This window comes from Pinus tabuliformis, chromosome 9 (genome assembly GCF_031772625.1).
Source record: "Pinus tabuliformis cultivar Carrire ecotype Pingquan chromosome 9, CPIR1, whole genome shotgun sequence".
Classification (NCBI taxonomy): Eukaryota; Viridiplantae; Streptophyta; class Pinopsida; order Pinales; family Pinaceae; genus Pinus; species Pinus tabuliformis.
Window position 1 is genome coordinate 1,187,240,856 of NC_142307.1, and position 20,957 is coordinate 1,187,261,812.

Here is a 20,957-nt window from a genome sequence, read left to right on the forward strand (position 1 = left end):
ATTGATGAGTGTGCCGGGAGTGAAATGTACTCATTCATGGATGGTTTTTCTGGTTATAACCAGATTAATATTGCACCCGCAGATCAACACAAGACCACCTTTATCTATCCATGGGGCACTTTCGCCTACAAAAAGCTCCCTTTCGGTTTGAAAAACGCCGGTGCCACCTTCCAACGCGCAATGTCTTATGCATTCCATGATATTCGACACATTGTGCAACCTTACCTGGATGATCTACCAGCTCATTCAACAAAATGCCAGGACCATCCCGCTCACCTTCACGAAATCTTTCTCCATTGTTGACACTACTGCATCCGGCTTAATCCACATAAGTGTGTCTTCTGCGTTGAGTCAGGCAGAGTTCTCGGGTTTATTGTCTCCCGAGAGGGCATCCGTTTGGATCCACTTAAAGTCGAGGCTATCCTGAATCTCCCTCCCCTTGCATCTTTGCAGCAATTGTAGAGTTTGCAGGGCAAAGCAAATTTTTTATGACGATTTATTCCGAACTATGCCGAGGTGGCCAAAGGCTATATGCGGTTACTGAAGCGGGATTCTCCTTTTCTTTGGGATGCCACTGCTCAAGAGTCCTTCGAGCGCCTCAAGGTTCTCCTTGATTCTACTTCATTTTTGCGTCCTCCTAATTATCATCGTGACTACACTCTGTATTTGGCCGCTGCCGATACCATTATTGGCATGGTTCTCATTCAATATGACGATGATGACACTGAGCATGTCATTTATTATCTTAGACGCAACCTACTAGATACAAAACTCGATATTCTTACATTGAGAAGTTGGCATTGGCCGTCGTTAGTGCCGTCCAACGTTTCCGCCATTATATCTTATTGTGCACCACGACAGTGGTTTCTGATTGCAACCCGATGACGTACATCCTGTCACGTCAGTTGCTGGGGGGAAAGTAATCAAAGTGGATTGTTATCCTCCAAGAGTTCGACTTGGAATTTACCACTGCCAAGTCTAAGAAATCCCTTGTCTTTGCTGAATTTCTTTGCTCTCTGCCATCTGTTACCGCACCCTCTCGGTCAGAGGACGATATTCCGGACGAAACTCTGTTCTTAATTAACACCCTCGATCCCTGGTATAGGGATATCATTGTCTATCTACAGACGTCCTCTTTTTGTCTCGATGTGTCTAAGGATGCTCGGCGACGGATTCACCATTAATCTTAGCCCTACCGTATTATTGGGGACACCCTGTACCGTCTTGGCGCTGACTCTGTTCTCCGTCGATGCTTGAAATTCAAGGAAGCTGAGCGAGTTTTAAATGACTGCCATTCTAGCACCTGTGGTGGTCACATGGCCGAGTATACTACTGCTCAAAAGATCCTCCGCGCTGGTTACTTTTGGCCCTCCATCTTCAAGGTTTGCATTCTTGCTGTCCGCTCCTATCACAAGTGCCAAATCTACCAGCGGAAGATGCGTGCGCCTCCCGTTCCATTGCACCTTGTTATTACCGTCGACCCTTTTGCCAAATGGGGCATTGGTTATATGACATGTAACCCTCGCTTGGCCGGGGGGCATGGGTATATCGTTGTTGCCGTTGATTACTTCACAAAATGGGCTGAGGCGATGCCCACATTATCTGAAGACGGTGACACAGCGGGGCAATTTTTGTTTAATCATGTTATCTCACGGTTCAGAGTCCCTCACGCTATCGTCACTGATCACGGTAAGCATTTCCATAATCATATGATGACTGAGCCAACAACCCAGCTAGGCTTGCGGCACGATAGTCGACACCATACTATCTTCAGGCTAATGGCTAAGTAGAAGCTGTCAACAAGGTTCTAGTTATGATGCTTCAACGCACCATTGGCATGCACAAGTCTAACTGGCACTTGATGTTTTTCTCTGCCTTATGGACCTACCGAACTTCTGTGAAGGATGCCACTGGTTTCACCCCATTCCAATTAGTTTATGGACTGGAGGCTACCCTTCCCATCGAGTGCGAGATCCCTTCTTTGAAATTAGCCGTCGAATTACTCCCCAACACTACTCTGGTAGAAGAATGCCTTCTTTACCAAGAACGGCTGGATGAGACTCATCGACTAACCTCTCTAGCTATTGAAGCACAGAAGAAGCGAGTGAAAACTCACTTTGATCATACTGTCCATCCTCGTTCTTTTGTTGAAGGAGATTTAGTCCTGCTCTACGATCAAGCAAATGATAAGCTGGGGGCAGGCAAATTAGAGCCCATGTGGCACGGGCCTTATATTATAAAGCGAGTTTTGCAAAAAGGGGCCTATGCGCTGATTGATTATGAAGGGAATCCTCTGGATAAGCCTCGAAATGGGCTTTACTTGAAAAAATATTATGCATGAACTTCATGTACTCTGATTTGTACATACGTGTGTTTTCATGTTTTGGCTTGGTGTGTAGGTGTATTGCTGCTTATTGTGTCTTTTGCTTCTTGTGCAGATGTCTGGTGCACCTTACGTTGGTTTCGCTGATGGTGCCTGCCGCAGTACCCGCAACCTGTCTTTTGCGGCATGGGTGATCTACGATCCTCACGGTGAGTTGGTAGACCTTCAAGGTGTTTTTCTAGGTTGTACCACGAACAATGTCGCTGAATATAGTGCTGTTATTGAGTTACTGGCCGAGGCGATCAATCTCGGTATTCGTACATTGGTTGTGAACTTGGATTCTCAGCTTGTCATCCACCAGCTCAATGGGTGATATTCCGTCAGAGACCATCGAATTTTAAGGTTGTATTTACGTGTTAAATTGTTAGAAAGGAATTTTGATTTTATCACATATCAACATATTCCACGAAGATTAAACACGTTAACTGATGCATTGGCAAACCATGTATTAGACAGACATTTGCGTAACATGTAATCAAAACAACATACAAGAAGCATGTAAAACACAGTAATAAACCATCGGAATATGTATATATATATATATATATATCTTGTGTGGCACACCGAGGCACTAAAAAAATAAGTGTACATGTCCAAATAGAGTCTGTGTTCTCCATACATCCGAGACACATGTCTCTCAAAAAGTCATCAGCAGGAAATAAAACCTAGGTGTCTACTGTGGTGGGTTATGCTCCCTATAGCACACCACCACTCGTGCCACCCACCTCAACAGGCGGTGCACCCTGGGTACCACTCCTATTGTGTGAATCTGGAATGCTATGGGGACCTCCTCAATCCCCATGTAATTTGGGATACCTGCTGTTAGGCCCTCCAGGTTTTGGGCCACTGTCTCCATCGGATCATCAGCTGGGGGAGCTAGGGCTAGTGCTGCAATGCCCTGTGCATCCCTCCGCGCATCTGGAGCCAACCCGACGGGTCTCACTGGTCCCACATCTGCATACCATAGAGTTCATCATTAGGACATATACATGAAAAAATATGAAAACATCATAAAAAATAAAATGCAAAAATACTGTGATCAAGTGTCTTACCTCCGTCATTCCACTGCTCTCCAGTGGGCAGCTGCATGTCAGGATCTTCGCGGAAGTCCATGCCAGCATATGGCCAATCCTCAACGAAGATCGTTTGGTGCTCCAGCCACTCTCAAAACAGTGTCCCCCACGATACTGATCGTCCGCCACCTCCTCGTGGCATGACGTGTGCCCACTGTGTGGCCCTAGTATCACGTGGTCTGGCCAAATCCAAATCCATATCCTGTAACTGCAATGCCGACACCCGCTCCAGCATAAGCGGGACTAAGATTGACCCGTAGCCAAACTGCTTCGTCTCTCCTCGACGACAGTTGGTAAGTTGTCTCTTCATATTGACTGTCATTGCCTCTGCCCAGTTAAACATGGTTGGATTGAGACATTTGAGAGCCAATCAGAGATGGGTCTTCGATGCCTCATGTTGGGCTTGGGAGCCCGCTGCCTGTGTCACCATGAATAACATAGCACTAAGAACCACATCTTCCACTATCGGGATTTCCACCTTCACGCTCCTCGTTTTGCATGCCTGTGGGCACACTTGAGCCATCAGCATCTCTAGAGAATCGCCCCCGGGTCGCTGCCCCTCTAGAATGGTCCTCTGACCACGACGGGACAACCCGGTCAGAAAATATATGTTAGTGGCATCAAACTCGATGTTCCGGCCTCGGATAATGAATTTCCCATTTGTGGGATTCCAGGCTCGAATCAGTAGCTCCAGTAAATCGGGTTGAGACCGAAGGTGCGGAGTAAGGAAGAATTTTAGCAATCCGCATGCCCGTAATGCATTTCGGCATCCCACATCAGCGAAAGCTTCCACATCATTATCATCATGCGTTCGTTCTTGCCAGAAAAACGCCATTATGGCCTGCATGACGAGAAAAAACGAATTAGCACTTCATTTGCAAATTTTAATCCATAATTTGCACAAAAACATAATTTTGCGTCGCCATCGCGTCTGTTTTTAAAACAGACGCGATGACGTGAGGTTGCCAGTTCTATTTTTTCGCGGTCATCGCGGAAGTACATCACTTTCCCGCGATGATCGGAGAATGTTATGTGTAAATATTTTCGGTCATCGCGGACCCGAGCGGTATACCCGCGATGACTGAGCGGCGGAGCCCGACTCAAAAAATCCGCCTAAACTAACACATCTAACGTCAAAATGCATAAAAAAGACACTGAATTGAAGCGCAGGACGAAGTCTATCTACCTGGAAGAAGTTTCAGGATGAACGGTGGATAAATGGGGCCGAAATTAGCTCGCCAACTTTGGTGCTCCAAATTGCTCCAAGGTGAAATGAACAGTACCAATGGTAAAAATGAATGAATTACCCCCCATTTTATAGTAATTTTTCAAAATTAAAAATTATATTTTATAAATGTGGGTTTTTTCTCATTTTTTATCACATGGTTAGTTAAAATTTGGTTTTTCTAACTATGTTTCCACGTATATTGTTCATTTTATATTGAATGGGCTTACATTTGACGTGCTTTGTGCAGAACTACAAATAGTGGAGTTATGTTAGGTTCGTGTACGCTTGATCTGTGAAGTCGTCTTTAACGCTCTTTTCCGACTTGAAAAATGAAAAGATAGCCGAGTTGTTCCTCTTGACTCGTTAAACGAAATAAGAGGCGGTCGCCTTTAAGCTCTTTTCCGACTGTGTAAACACGAAAAGATCATCGAGCCTTTGTCGTTTCAAGCTCGTTATTGGTTATGAAACGACGTGATTTCGATCGCTTTTCTAATTTTTCGGGTCGAAGTCACTCATTATGAAAATTACTCCTCAATCGTAATGGTTGGGCGGTTCTTTCAAGTATCGTTTTATACCTTTTCGGGCTCGAGAGACACAAATCTACGAAAAAGGACCCCCCTGGAGTTTTCTTTTCCCTGTCTTTTTCAAACTCTCTAAACATGAAAAAGACTCTGAATTTTACCTATGTCAGACTCGTTAAACCCTGACGACATTGGACTCGTCACCATGACGAGACTCGAGCTTCTCCTTCCTAGGGCTCGTTAAACTATTACTAGGTTGGATTCAATAGCAGGTTTATTATTGAATGTCTATGGCGGATACTCACCCTTGAACATCGACACTTTTGCTTCTTGTCGGGTTGGGACATCCACACATCGTCATTTTGCCTTCTGTGGGTTTGGGTTACCATTCAGCCTCATTCCTTCCGATTCACGCCGTTTTCATTGAGCCTCTGATCCCTTGGTACCTGAATGCTGCCACCCTTCGGAGTCGTGTCACCAATATGTTCAAGAGTATAATCCTTCTGCAGTTTACACCCTTTCCTTCTCTCTGATACTCTGTTTCACCATCTACCGCTTGTTCGTTATCTCGTGTCGTTGATGGGGGAAAGATTATGGCCCTCCTGCGATGGGTCGTCTCCTGTCGACATCAACTCATTATCTAGGAGATTGATCTAGAGATCCCCTTTGGTACCTTAGAGCTTGCATGCCTCAATGGCAATTTCTTCGCACCCGATGGTCAACTTTCATCATTGGTCGTTGATCGGGTGATTCCATGAGTGTTCGACTTCATCTCCTTCTTCACACTTCGTGGATTGTGCTAGACAGTACCTTGAGAACCATTGGCATTATTGGTGGTTTCTCTCACGCTTGTTAACAGTTTTCATCATTGACCGGTAATCAAGCGATTTTCTATCATGCTCGACCTCAGCACATTTATTCGCATGTTAGAATTTGTACTATGGTCAGTTGGGTTCAAGCCTCGAACTCAGCTTACACATGTTCGGGCTGCGTGGATTGGTTTATGATTACATGACTCATTGATGGATGGCTGCGACCATACTTGAGTCTTCATGGATGGCTGCGACCATACCTTTATCATTATCATGGTCTCATCAGCTGGATGGCTGCGTCCATACCACAGACCTAGTTCGTATGTCTTTGGATGGCTACGCCCATGCCTAGACTACATGTACTTCGTTATCAGAGATATCAGTTGTACTTGCGTGCAGGTTCTTCCAGATGGCGTTCCAACTCAGTCAGTTTCGTAAATCATTTCACCCCTCCCACTCTCTCGGGCTTCATACTTTAGGGGGCATCTGTTACACAGTAATTTGTCACTGTCTTCACTCCAGTCCTTCTACTGTGTCATGTGTCCAAGTCAACCATGCTCAAATGCTCTCTTGTGCTGCCAAAAAAACCCATTTTTCCTAAGTTATCCACCTCATCGCATCTGTGGACAAAATATACGCGCTGAAGGACACTCATAAACAGTCCAGTTGCGCTGCCAACGCAGAAGTACATCTGATTCCCGCGATGGTCCGATTTCATGCTCTAGCACGAGGTTACTTATTATCTTTAGTGATGATATGACTGGCTACATTACTCACTAGCGATGTCAGTGCTAAGGATAAGTTATGTCCCCGCGATGATCCAGATTGGGCGAATTTGTTCCAACAGTCGGCCTTCCAGATGACTCCAGACCTGGTTGTTGGCATAGTTTGTATCGCCCTCCTTTCTCTGGCATGGCAGTTCCATCAATTGTGCTACCTTCCTTTGGGATAAGCTCACTTTTCCACCTTTCATGGAGACTCCTTCTCCTATTTAAACTCTCACCATTACTATGCATTGCTAGTTTTTCCGATAGTTGGCTAGTTGAGCAGTGCTTTTAGTGTTTGTGGGTTTGCTAGATAGCTGGTGTGAGTGTAACAAGTGTCGGATTATTGATAGCTTGTGGAAGGTTGTGAAGTGCCCTTAATCTTGTGTAAAACTTATGAGTGATAGAGACTTGTATGTTGGGAGATCCATCTTCAAAGAGTGAATGCTTGAAGAACATGCTGGCTGGATCCCTCTGAGAATGCTTGTGACGTCAAGAATTTGGTTGTAAGCTTACTCTTATTTCATTATTAATACAATCAATGATGTTTTTCTATGTCTTGTATGTAATTTACTTGATAGCTCATGACTTCTTGACTTTGTGAGTAAATAGATCATTGTTGTTTTCCAGTTACGTGCTTTGTTGTATTTCCTTTGCATTGTTTCAGGTTGATCACTCATTAGGAGAAGGAAACGGAAGCTGGAGCAGTGCAACGGAACTCCATCGACCACTGGTTGAGGTAGGCCTCCAACTATGACTGTTTAAGGAAAACTATTGTTGATCTGTCCTTGTTTGTGACTAGACCCACTCTAGGGCTAGAGGGGTTGCCTCTGTCCGCAGAGGGAACACTTTCCTGCATCACATGAGCCAACACGACCACTTCAGGGAATTTATTAATAAAAGAAATAAAATTTACATAAGTTTGTCTCATGAACGGTTACCTTACAAATGAACTTCCATGCTATTTAAATAGAGATCATGGACCAATTGGGTGTTAATCCATGGATCAAGTGTCGGTAATACCGAGGAGAGAATGAACCGTAGGATCACTTCATCTCTAGAACATATCGTGACTGTTGGATTGTAAGTTACAAATGTACAAAGTAAAGAAACACACTTTACCTAACTCTACACTAGACTAAGCTATACTTAACTATTTCCTATGTGTCGGAATATCCTAACATCCCCCCTTAAGAACAACTTGGGATAGGATTGAAGGATGTACAAATATGACACAATAGGAGAAGGAAGGAGGCATTAGAACCTATCACCCCTTAGTGATAACTTCCTGAACTCCAACTATAAATCGAAGTTTAGTAAACTTCGCCTCTGTGACAGGCTTTGTAAAGATGTCTACAACTTGATCATCAGTTGAACAATATTGCACTTCAAGAACATGGTCATGAATGAGCTTTCTGATAAAGTGCATGTGTAGTTCAATGTGTTTTCTATGCTGATTATGGATTGGATCTTTGCATAGTTGAACGACACTTTGATTATCACACCAAAGTGTAGTCGGATGCTGCTGCTAAAAGCCAAACTCTGACAGGATCTGACGAAGCTATAGGGCTTCCTTACTAGCTTCTACGGTGCCACGGTACTCTACTTCTGCTGAAGAAAGAGAAATGGAACTTTGTTTCTTACAACCCCATGTAATAGGTCCAGAACCAAGAGTGAACACATAACATGCAGTAAACTTCCGATCATCAGGGTCACCAGCCCAATCGGAATCAGTGAAACCAACCAATAGAGGAGATGCTTCTGCACTGTAATGAATCCCAAACTGAACTGTACCTCCAACATAACGAAGTATTCTTTTAGTTTCTTAACAATGACTTTCATGTGGGTTTTGCATAAACCGAGCAATAAGGCCAACAACAAAGGAAAGGTCAGGACGAGTATGGGTCAGATACAAAATTTTTCCTACAAGCTGACGGTATAAGGTAGCATCAACTTCAGGGGAAGTATAAGTGACTGAAATTTTGGCTCTAGACTGAAAGGGAGAAGGGGCTGGCTTACAACCTTCCATGTGTAAGTGCCGTAGAAGATCACAGGCATACTTGGATTGGGAAAGGGAAATACCTTCCTTGGATTGCAAGACTTGAAGACCAAGAAAATAATGCAAGTGTCCTAAGTCTGTCATTTCAAACTTATTTTTAAGGCTGGACTTTACATGGTTTATAAGGTTGGGATCACTACCCGTAAGGATAAGATCATCAACATAAAGAACAAGAATGATAAGAGACTTACCCACTTTCTTGGTGTAGACAGTATTATCAGAATGACACCTAGAAAGCCCAGTACCTAAAAGAAAGCTATCCATTTTGGCATACCAAGCCCGAGGGGCTTGTTTGAGACCATAAATGGATTTCTTAAGCCGACATACAAGGCTGGAGTCTGTTTGTATAAAGCCAGTAGGTTGTTCCATATATATTTCTTCATGCAAGTTCCCATGCAAGAATGATTTAACATCCATTTGATGGACTTCCCATTTGAAAGAGGCAGCAAGGGAAAGAACAAGGCAGATAGAGTTCATTTTGGCAACAGGGGAAAAGGTTTTAGTATAGTCAATGCCTTCAACTTGTGAAAAGCCCTTAGCAACAAGACGAGCTTTATGTTTATCAACTTTTCCATTTGGTCCAAAATTGGTTCTGTAAACCCATTTACATCTAACAAGTTTTCTTCCCTTTGGAAGAGGAACAAGATCCCATGTATCATTTTCCAATAATGAACAATATTCTTCATTCATAGCTGTGTCCCAATCTGGATGGCCTGAAGCTTCTGAAAAGGTGTCAAGATCATGATTTGCTGAAGCTTGAGCCAGTAAAGAAGAGGCTCTATCGAACTGAGAACATGTACATTGCTGATCTACAGGATCACTGTAAAGAACCTGTTGCATCCCGAGTGGCACGAACCCATTTTGGAATATGAGGAGTTGAAGGAGGATCCTGAGAAGGTGGGTGAGGATTGTCATCCTTGCTATCATCATATGAAGAAGAAATATTTTCAGAAGTAGAAGGGATAGAGAGAGGTGGCACATCCACTGAACTAGGCTTGTAGGCCGATATGTTTTCAACAAACTTTACATCTCTTCTAATGATAACATTTTTTGGACTTAAGTGGAATAATTCTATATCCTTTGACATATTCAGAATATCTAACAAAAATACATTTTTCACTCTTAGGTTCTAAAGCTTTATGTTTCTCATCTAGAATATGGGCCCATGCTTCACTTCCAAAAACACGAAAGTGACTTACATCTTGTTTAATTGAGCTCCATGCTTCTTTTGGAGTGATATTCTTTAAAACCTTAGTAGGAGTGAGATTTACTATGTAATTTTCACAGTTAATTGCTTCTACCCAAAATTAAGACTAAGTCCTTTAGATTGAAGCATACAATTAGCCATTTCCTTTAAGGTGTGTTTCTTCCTTTTAGCTACACCGTTTTGTTGGGAGTATATGGAACAATATGTTTCATTTGAATTCCATGCTCAGTGCAAAAGTTGATGAATTTGTTGTTAACATATTCTCCGCCATTATCAGATATTAGCTTAAGAAATTGATGTCCATATTGTTTCTCAACAAAGGCCTTAAAGGCCAAGAACATGTTAAATACTTCACTCTTGAGTTTTAAGAAGTATACTCAAGTGCGTCTGGAGAAATCATCAATGAAAGTTAAGAAATACTTGTAGCCAGAGAATGAAACAACTGGAAGTGGACCACATAAATCACTATGAACAAGATGTAAAGGGGTTGAGGCGTGCCAAGAGACATGTTTTTTAAAACTATCCCAGTGATGTTTTCCGAGTACACATCCGGAACAAACACCATCTCTGCAAGATACCATAGGAAGACCTGCCACCATATTTTCTTTACATAGATTTTGAAGGGAGCGATAGTTTAAGTGACCAAATCGCTCATGCCAAAGTTTGCTAACTTCATCATTATGAGAAAAAAATACTGAGGGAAGAGTTGATGAACCAAAGTTGTTAAACTTATACAACCTTGTAGAATCATTAGCAATGCCAGTAGCTAAAATATGTCTAGGATCTCTTAAGTCCTTAATTACAACATCATGAGGTGAGAATTCAACGATTTTACCTTCACCTGAATGAGTTATCTAATATATAGATAGAAGGTTGCAGGATAAGGTTGGAACACATAATACATCATTAAATTGACCATTGTCTAGATGAATAGTTCCAGTCCCTACAACACTAAGAGATCTATCATCACCAACATATATATTTTTGGTGTTACAATCATTTAAAGAAGAAAACATGGCTTTGTTTTTGGCCATGTGATAAGAAGTTCTAGAATCAATGAGCCACTCATGAGAATGAGAAGAATAAGATACATTTAGTGCATGACCAGACCGATATGCTTGACAACCACATGCAGAAAGTGCAATTCTTGAAGATGAAGTTGAAGTTGAAGAGTGCTCTAGATGGATTTTATGCTTCTTCATTGTTGCTTCCAAGACTTCCATCTTATTAAAGCATTTAGATTCTAAGTGGCCATCACGATTACAAAAGTTGCAATTTCTATCAACCTTCTTCCCTTTGTTTTTATTTGCCTTATCATTTGTTGAATTGATTTTTCATTTTGAGAATGAAATTGATTAGGACCCTTGTTTGGTTTAGGACCATTCCTTTTAGGATTCTTCTTCTTAGGATTCTTTGAATTTCATTGTTGTTGGGCAGCTAAAGCTTTCTTAGAAGAGTTTCCAAGATTAAGAAGACCAAGATGCAAGAGTTTTTCTTGTTCTCTTATTAAAGAATCATAAAAGACATCAAAAGAGGGGGACTTGTAGTCTTGTCCTTGAGAAATAAAGGCTTCTCTAGTAGAATGGAAGGTGGAAACAAACATAGAATAGGCTGGTCCCAACTTAGTAAGAATGGAATAAATAAGGCTACCATCTTCTTTTTTAACCTTAACACCTTCCAAGAGAAGTCTAAGGGTCTTGAACTTGGACAAAAAATCTTCAATAGAAGAAAAATTATTGGGGTCCAACGTAAGATATTCAATAGAAGAAAAATTATTAGGGTCCAACGTAAGCAACTCATTTTCAAGTTGATGGGATCTAATTTCATTTTTAATTCCAAAAACTTTAGTGAGTTGTTTCATTGCTTCATTAGGAGTATCAATTTCTGCAATATGGAATCTAAGGTCTGAAGAAATAGACATCCCTATCAACCCACGTGCTTGATCTTGCATATTTTCCTATTTGGCTGCCTTATCTTCATCTTTAGGTTTAGTTTCTTGGCCTGAGGCTATTCTGTAAAGACCTTTACTTCTAAGTAAATCCACAATGTAGGACCACCATTGGAAGTAGTTGGTGCTATCAAGAATAAATTGGCATGGACTTTCCATTTTAACAGAAATTGAAGCTGTAGATGCTAAAACTAAGTGTTCCAATGGAAAGATCTCGAAAAATTAGGCTGATTCAAAAAAATCGGCTCTAAAAGCGGCTTCCGGATGAAGAAGTTATGGATTTTTGAAGAAAAGCTGTTGAATATGTCGAGGAAGTGCGTGAATGCGTAGAAGTGAATGATAATGTTATATTTAAACACCCCCCCCTTCCAAACTTAAATCTAATTAACTCAAAAAAAAGATTTTATGTGGCTCACTTTTATAAATAAGTGAAATTCAATTTTATAATGGTATTTTATGAGCTACCCACTAAATTGTAATTTAAATAAAAGATAAAGAAACTTTAGAATTATAAGTGACTCACTTTTTATAATGGGTGAGAACACTTTTACATAAAGTAACTTTAAAGCATAAGCTACATGTGCTTTTTGAAAAAGTAACTCAACAAAAAGAAAGACTTGAACCCACGACCTCTATTCAACCCACGACCTCTATTCTCATAAAATAACTTTGGACCAAGTGAGCTAGTTTAAAAGGTTAGTAATTTTTGAAAAAGAGGAAAGGTTTTTTTTTTAGTCACTTAAGCTTTGGGGTGCATGCTTACTTGAAAAAATTCTTTTTTTCCTACAAAAAAAAACCACAAAACCCAACACGAACATACAAAATAAAAAAACCTTATGGTTTGAAGTTATCTTTACCCGGAAACTAAATATTTTCCTCACTGTTTTTCATTTTCTGAAATCACACTAAGGTGTAGCTGGAAAGAGCATACGCATGAGAAAAATCATTCCTTTCTGTTTCTGATTTCCCAGATCACATAGAGTCGCGAGGCAAAGAGAATATGCAGAAATAAAAGGTATAGATCCGGTAATAAAAAACAGAGAGATAAATAAACCGAAATAAACAGAGAGAAAATAACTAAAAACTGCAAATAAACACTTTATACCTCCAGATCTTAAAAATGACGTAGCTAGGGCTACCGAAAACCTTTTCGCGTGAAACGAAAGGGGTTACTCACTGGAACAGATGCTCATAACAAAATAGAGCAGTCCTCTAGGCCTGAACGTAGTAAAAAACAATAGATCTAGGAAACGACAGTCAGAGGCAGTTGTACTGGCTTCGGATTTGGATCACCAACAGATGCGGCCCTCAAATAGCTTTGATACCATGTAGGAATTTACAGGGTAAGTTCTTTAGACAGAACACCAAAGGACACCGCTTACAAACAGATCACAGATCAGTACACCAATATTCTTGACGTGGTTAAAACCCTCAATGAGGGAAACAATCCACGACAAGAGCCAACGCGACCACTTCAGGCAATTTATTAATAAAAGAAATAAAATTTACATAAGTTTCTCTCATGAACGGTTACCCTACAAATGACCCTCCATGCTCTTTAAATAGAGATCATGGACCAATCGGGTGTTAAGCCACAGATCAAGTGTTGGTAATACCTAGGAGAGAATGAATTGTCAGATCACTTCATGTCTAGAACATATCGTGACCGTTAGATTGTAAGTTACAAATGTACTGTAGAAATTTCTCTATAGATCAGCTAGCTTCGATACCATGTAGAAATTCTGCAAATTCTCTACAAATATAGCTCTAAGATCATGTAGAAAATTTGATTGTAGATTAACCAGATAATGCAATATACCAAAGCAAAATACTATAACCTACTTCTACTATCAATTTGCGGAAGCTTAAAGATTGAGCAAGATCAAGCTGAACACATATAACCAGAAGAAGAAGAATCAATGCACATGAAACACAAAAAATACTCAGGGGAAAACCTCAGCGAAAAACCCCACTAACTGTATTATCATAGAAGGTGGAAATACATTAGAATTATATAAATCCTTAGCTCTTATAGCTAGCTAGCTCTCAGTATAATCCTCCTGGATGCTCACAGGCAATCAAAGCTTCTCACAAGCCTTCTCCTCAGCCCTCCAAGCTCCTATTTCCTTGCGTAGTTCCTCTGGGATGATCTCCTTCACCTAGTGAAACACTTCTCTCACACACTGCTCTAACACACTGTCAGAACTACACGATCCTCAAGGAACCTTACCTTGACTGCATGCATGAGTTTCCTTTATAGGAAACACATGCAACTGATAGCACACTTTCCTTGACATTTAGCTCAACTGGGTCTTTCTCAGAATAGACATGCATGAGTTACTGAAGAGGGAATATTCAGTTATCTGGAGTACACTGGTTGAGTGGATGCATGCATCAACTGACTGATAACTCACAATTAGTTTCTCAAACAGTTTGGAACTAATTTAACTGGACTTAACTTAGTAAACTGAGATAACTAATCACAACTCAAATATAACTCAATCTTATATCCTTAATTAACGGATAATCTCCTTAATTTAAGGGATAACTGTTGCATGACTTCAAAAAGACTTTTAACTTGAATGTATCCAACTAATTAATCCATAATGAATTAATTAATTATTTCCAAGCAGCTGGTGAGACTAAATTCGATTTTAATTCACAATTTTAATTCAAGGACAAATTAAAATTGGAATATTCTGGATTCTATTTTTATCATTTATTTTTGCTATTTTCACCACTCCCTCTCAACAAGAAAGAAATTCAACTCGATCTTGATCCTGAACCTTTGGAATGTTCTGCATGCAACACTTCTCTCGAGTGTTGTTGCTCCAACAAATCCAGAAATAAAAAAACATCCAACTTGAATCAGTATGATGCATTTGTCATCAAAGTCTTTGACTGCTATTGCCTCTGTCAACTGAAAACTTTTCGCTTCTATTGACTCTACCTTTTTGCACTATTGTCAGTCCTTTTCTGCACTCTTCAGTATCTAACTGCTCTAGCCTCTGTCAATTCGATCTCTAACTGCATCAATCCCACTGATTCCTCCCGCTACTATGTACTTTGGGCTCTTGTAGCAAGGTACGATCCATGAGATAAAACCTCTCAATGGACCCTGCGTAATTTCAACCTTCTTGAGACTATCACTTCACATCACCCCACCTCACACCTGGAGGTATGGCTACATGTGATCCCTATGCCCACTTCTCCAATTGTGGCTCCTCCACAATTGTCTGAGACTTCTTCTGGGACTGCATGTTGAGAGGTAATTTACTTTCCCTCTCAACCACCAAGTCTCTAACATTTTCCTTTCTCCTGAAGGCTTTGCATGCATCTTGAACCTCAAGAGCATACATGTTCTTAACTCGTGAACTGATCTGTTTCACCTGTCTCATGGTGATGTGTCTAAGGAAAACCTTTCCCTTACTAAAAAACACATCATAGCCACGGTCTTTCAATACCGCGACTGATACCAAGTTCTTCTTTAGTCCAAGCCACATACTTCACATCTGTCAAGGTGATAGGAGGTCCATGCTCCCTTTGAAAAGCAACTGTGCCCACTCCTAAAACACTATACCTTTTGTTGTCACCCATCTCTATGCGCATCTTGAGGTCTTTCTCCTCCAAGGTACTGAATAAAATTTTATCGCCGGTCATGTGGAATGAGGCTCCACTATCAAGATACCAAACACAACCCATCATCGATGACACCATGCATGCGATGAGGGTAAAGTCCATTTCAAGCTGAGAGGCTAATGCCTCACCTTCCGATCTTTTCGAGGATCCATTCTTGGACTTCTTCGATGGGAAATTAGTTGCATAATGTCCCATCTCAATTGAAGTATGATATGAATTCGATTTGCACCTGCAACCCCGAACTTCAAACTTTGAATTCTCTTCTCAGTATACTATTCACAGCTCCGATACCATGTAGAAATTTCTCTATAGATCAACTAGCTCTAATACCATGTAGAAATTTTGCAAATTCTCTACAAATCTAGCTCTAAGATCATGTAGAAAATCTGACTGTAGATTAACCCGATAAAGAAATATACTAAAGCAAAATACTATAACCTACTTCTACTATCAATTTGCGGAAGCTTAAATATTGAGCAAGATCAAGCTAAACACATATAACTAGAAGAAGAAGAATCAATGCACATGAAACACATAAAATACTCATGGGAAAGCCTCAGCTAAAACCCCACTATTTGTATTATCATACAAGGTGGAAATACATCAGAATTATATAAAGCCTTAGCTCTCACAGCTAGCCAGTTCTCAGTACAATCCTCCTGGATTCTCACAGGCAATCAAAGCTTCTCACAAGCCTTCTCCTCAGCCCTCCAAGCTCCTATTTCCTTGCGCAGTTCCTCTGGGATGATCTCCTTCACCTAGTGAAACACTGCTCTCACGCACTGCTCTAACACACTGTCAGAACTACATGATCCTCAAGGAACCTTACCTTGACTGCATGCATGAGTTTCCTTTATAGGAAACACATGAAACTGATAGTACACTGTCCTTGACATTTAGCTCAACTGGGTCTTTCTCAGAATAGACATGCATGAGTTACTGAAGAGGGAATCTTCAGTTATCTGGAGTACACTGGTTGAGTGGATGCATGCATCAACTGACTGATAACTCACAATTAGTTTCTCAAACAGTTTGGAACTAATTTAACTGGACTTAACTTAGTAAATTGATCTAACTAATCACAACTCAAATATAACTCAATCTTATCTCCTTAATTAAGGGATAATCTCCTTAATTTAAGGGATAACTGTTGCATGAGTTCAGAAAGACTTCTAACTCGAATTTATCCAAATAATTAATCCCTAATGAATTAATTAATTATTTCCAAGCGGCTGGTGAGACTAAATTTGATTTGAATTCACAATTTTAATTCAAGGACAAATTAAAATTGGAATATTTTGGATTCTATTTTTATCATTTATTTTGCTATTTTCAACACCCCTCTCAACAAGAAAGGAATTCAACTCGATCTTGATCCTAAACCTTTGGAATGTTCTGCATGCAACACTTCTCTCGAGTGTTGTTTCTCCAACAACTCCAGAAATAAAAAAACATCCAACTTGAATCAATATGATGCATTTTTCATCAAAGTCTCTGACTGCTATTGCCTCTGTCAATTGAAAACTTTTTGCTTCTATTGACTCTGCCTTTCTGCACTATTGTCATTCCTTTTCTGTACTCTTCAGTATCTGACTGCTCTAGCCTCTGCCAATTTGATCTCTAACTGCATCAACCCACTGATTCCTCCTGCTACTATGTACTTTGGGCTCCTGTAGCAAGGTACGATCCATGAGATAAAACCTCTCAATGGACCCTGCGTAATTTCAGCCTTCTTGAGACTATCACTTCACATCACCCCACCTCACACCTGGAGGTATGGCTGCATGTGATCCCTCTGCCCACTTCTCCAATTGTGGCTCCTCCACAATTGTCTGAGACTTCTTCTGGGACTGCATGTTGAGAGGTAATTTACTTTCCCTCTCAACCACCAAGTCTCTAACATTTTCCTTTCTCCTGAAGGCTTTGCATGCATCTTGAACCTCAAGAGCATACAGGTTCTTAACTCGTGAACCGATCTGTTTCACCTGTCTCATGGTGATGTGTCTAAGGAAAACCTTTCCCTTACTAAAAAACACATCATAGCCACGGTCTTCCAATACCGCGACTGATACCAAGTTCTTCTTCAGTCCAGGCACATACTTCACATCTGTCAAGGTGATAGGAGGTCCATGCTCCCTCTGAAAAGCAACTGTGCCCACTCCTAAAACACTATACCTTTTGTTGTCACCCATCTCTATGTGCATCTCGAGGTCTTTCTCCTCCAAGGTACTGAATAAAATTTTATCACCGGTCATGTGGAATGAGGCTCCACTATCAAGATACCAAACACAACCCATCATTGATGACACCATGCATGCGATGAGGGTAAAGTCCATTTCGAGCTGAGAGGCTAATGCCTCACCTTCCAATCTTTTCAAGGATCCATTCTTGGACTTCTTCGATGGGCAATTAGTCGCATAATGTCCCATCTCAATTGAAGTATGATATGAATTCGATTTGCACCTGCAACCCCGAACTTCAAACTTTGAATTCTCTTCTCAGTATACTGTTGACAACTCCGATACCATGTAGAAATTTCTCTATAGATCAACTAGCTCTGATACCATGTAGAAATTTTGCAAATTCTCTACAAATCTAGCTCTAAGATCATGTAGAAAATCTGACTGTAGATTAACCCGATAAAGAAATATACTAAAGCAAAATACTATAACCTACTTCTACTATCAATTTGTGGAAGCTTAAAGATTGAGCAAGATCAAGCTGAACACATATAACTAGAAGAAGAAGAATCAATGCACATGAAACACAGAAAATACTCAGGGGAAAGCCTCAGCTAAAAACCCCACTATTTGTATTATCATACAAGGTGGAAATACATCAGAATTATACAAAGCCTTAGCTCTCACAGCTAGCCAGTTCTCAGTACAATCCTCCTGGATTCTCATAGGCAACCAAAGCTTCTCACAAGCCTTCTCCTCAGCCCTCCAAGCTCCTATTTCCTTGTGCAGTTCCTCTAGGATGATCTCCTTCACCCAGTGGAACACTGCTCTCACACACTGCTCTAACACACTGTCAGAACTGCACAATCCTCAAGTAACATTACATTGACTGCATGCATGAGTTTCCTTTATAGGAAAACACATGCAACTGATAGTACATTGTCCTTGACATTTAGCTCAACTGGGTCTTTCTTAGAATAAACATGCATGAGTTACTAATGAGGGAATCTTCAATTATCTGCAGTACACTGGTTGAGTGCATGCATGCATCAACTGACTGATAACTCACAATTAGCTCCTCAAACAGTTTGGAACTAATTTAACTGGACTTAACTTAGTAAATTGAGCTAACTAATTACAACTCAAATATAACTCAATCTTATCTCTTTAATTAAGGGATAATCTCCTTAATTTAAGGGATAACTGTTGCATGACTTCAGAAAGACTATAACTTGAATTTATCCAACTAATTAATCCATAATTAATTAATTAATTATTTCCAAGCAGCTGGTGAGACTAAATTCGATTTTAATTCACAATTTTAATTCAAGGACAAATTAAAATTGAAATATTTTGGATTCTATTTTTATCATTTCTTGTTGTTATTTTCAACATGTACAAAGTAAAGAAACACACTTTACCTAACTCTACACTAGACCAAGTTATACTTAACTATTTCCTATGTGTCGGAATATCCTAACAATATCCCTATGAATCTTCTTTCGAATTCCATAAGTCATACCAATATTGGATTCTTCAATATAGAGTTATGCCAAATCTCCCATGATGACCTGATTAAGGACTAGTTCAGTAGAGCGAAGTTGTATGGCATTAAATGTGTCACTGTTTCAAACTTCAGCCCTGAAATCGCTTCACGAAAAACTACAGACTGTGCAATTTCAACCTCTTTTTACAGAATTCAATTCCGATGTCTGAAATGGAAGTTATGACAATTTTCCCTAGGTCACTTGTTTGAGACTAAATTCTGGACCCTGCAAAACCCTAATTTCCCCAGATCATATCTAAAAAAATTTAGCGAACCAAGCTCTGAAATTTTCACACGAAGTTCACAAAGGTTTTAGCTCCACATGGTAAAAATTTCAACTTATAAATCCTAGTAGAAACAAAGTTATAATGACAATTCCAAGATGTCCTGTTTGGAGAAGTGAAACCCTAGAATCCAAAGCCTTGATACCAAATGTTAAGCAACCAACTCACAAAATAGAAGAAAAGATAGATCAACGACTTAAAAATTATCCTCTTCGAGGGGGAAACCTCCTTTACATTACATAAATGAACAATGATTCAATGATACAAATGACACGACCTCCTTTGTATAAATAGGAGTTTAAGGGGTAACAATATAATCAAAGCCTATATATCAATAATAATGTAATGACACAACAATAACAATAGTGGGCTTCTATGGGGCACAAGAATAATAATATGGGGGCTATATGTGCACAAAAATAACAATAAGGGGGCTACACTGACAATAACAATAAGGGGGCTACACTAGTATTATCATCTCAATAAATTTTATTATAAAAAATGTTTTCATAATATGGTAAATGATGTTTCTAATTATATAATTAGTACAATCACTTCTTTTTCATTTTTATTTTTGAAATGTATTGGGAAAGGAGGACATTAGTTTCTTCTTCCCCTACAGTTTTTATGGCCTCTACAAGTCTTATTGATGACCTGGTCGTGTACTCACGACTTCAAGGCTGTTGCAAAAGGGGCGGATGTTTCATTGCAACAAGAAAGAAATGTTAAATTGGTATTTTTTGTTATTATTACTAAAAGCATTTCATTAATAAAAAGAGCATTAGAGTGTTCTTTACCTACTTGAGTAACAAAGTAGTTTTGAATGCGACCATATGTTCCTATTCTTGTCTAGCCTCATCCTATACATGCTCTGAAGTTGAAACAAGAAAAGTTATAATCAAACACCATTTGCAATTAAATATTCTAAATTGTAATTCTCTTTCTAAATGAAGAAAAGGTGAGGCTACCCAACGATTCAGATAACTCATTCAAATTAAATATCATTGAAGTATTTCATTAATAATAAAAAATACATTTGCAATTTAATTATGTACTTAGTGTACTAATCTACACCGTTGGAATGGTTTCCATATTCTCCTCTTCTCGTAGAGGATCCTCATGTACGAAATACTCTGCCATTGAAAGCACAAAATTTATAAGCACACAATTGTAAATGATAAAGTAAAAAATAATAGATGTACAAAATTATTACGTATATGATTAATATACAACCATATTACTGTCATGGACCTCATCTGTGGCAATATCATGGAGTTTCATCCCACTGTAATGGGGCTACACAAGAGAACCAT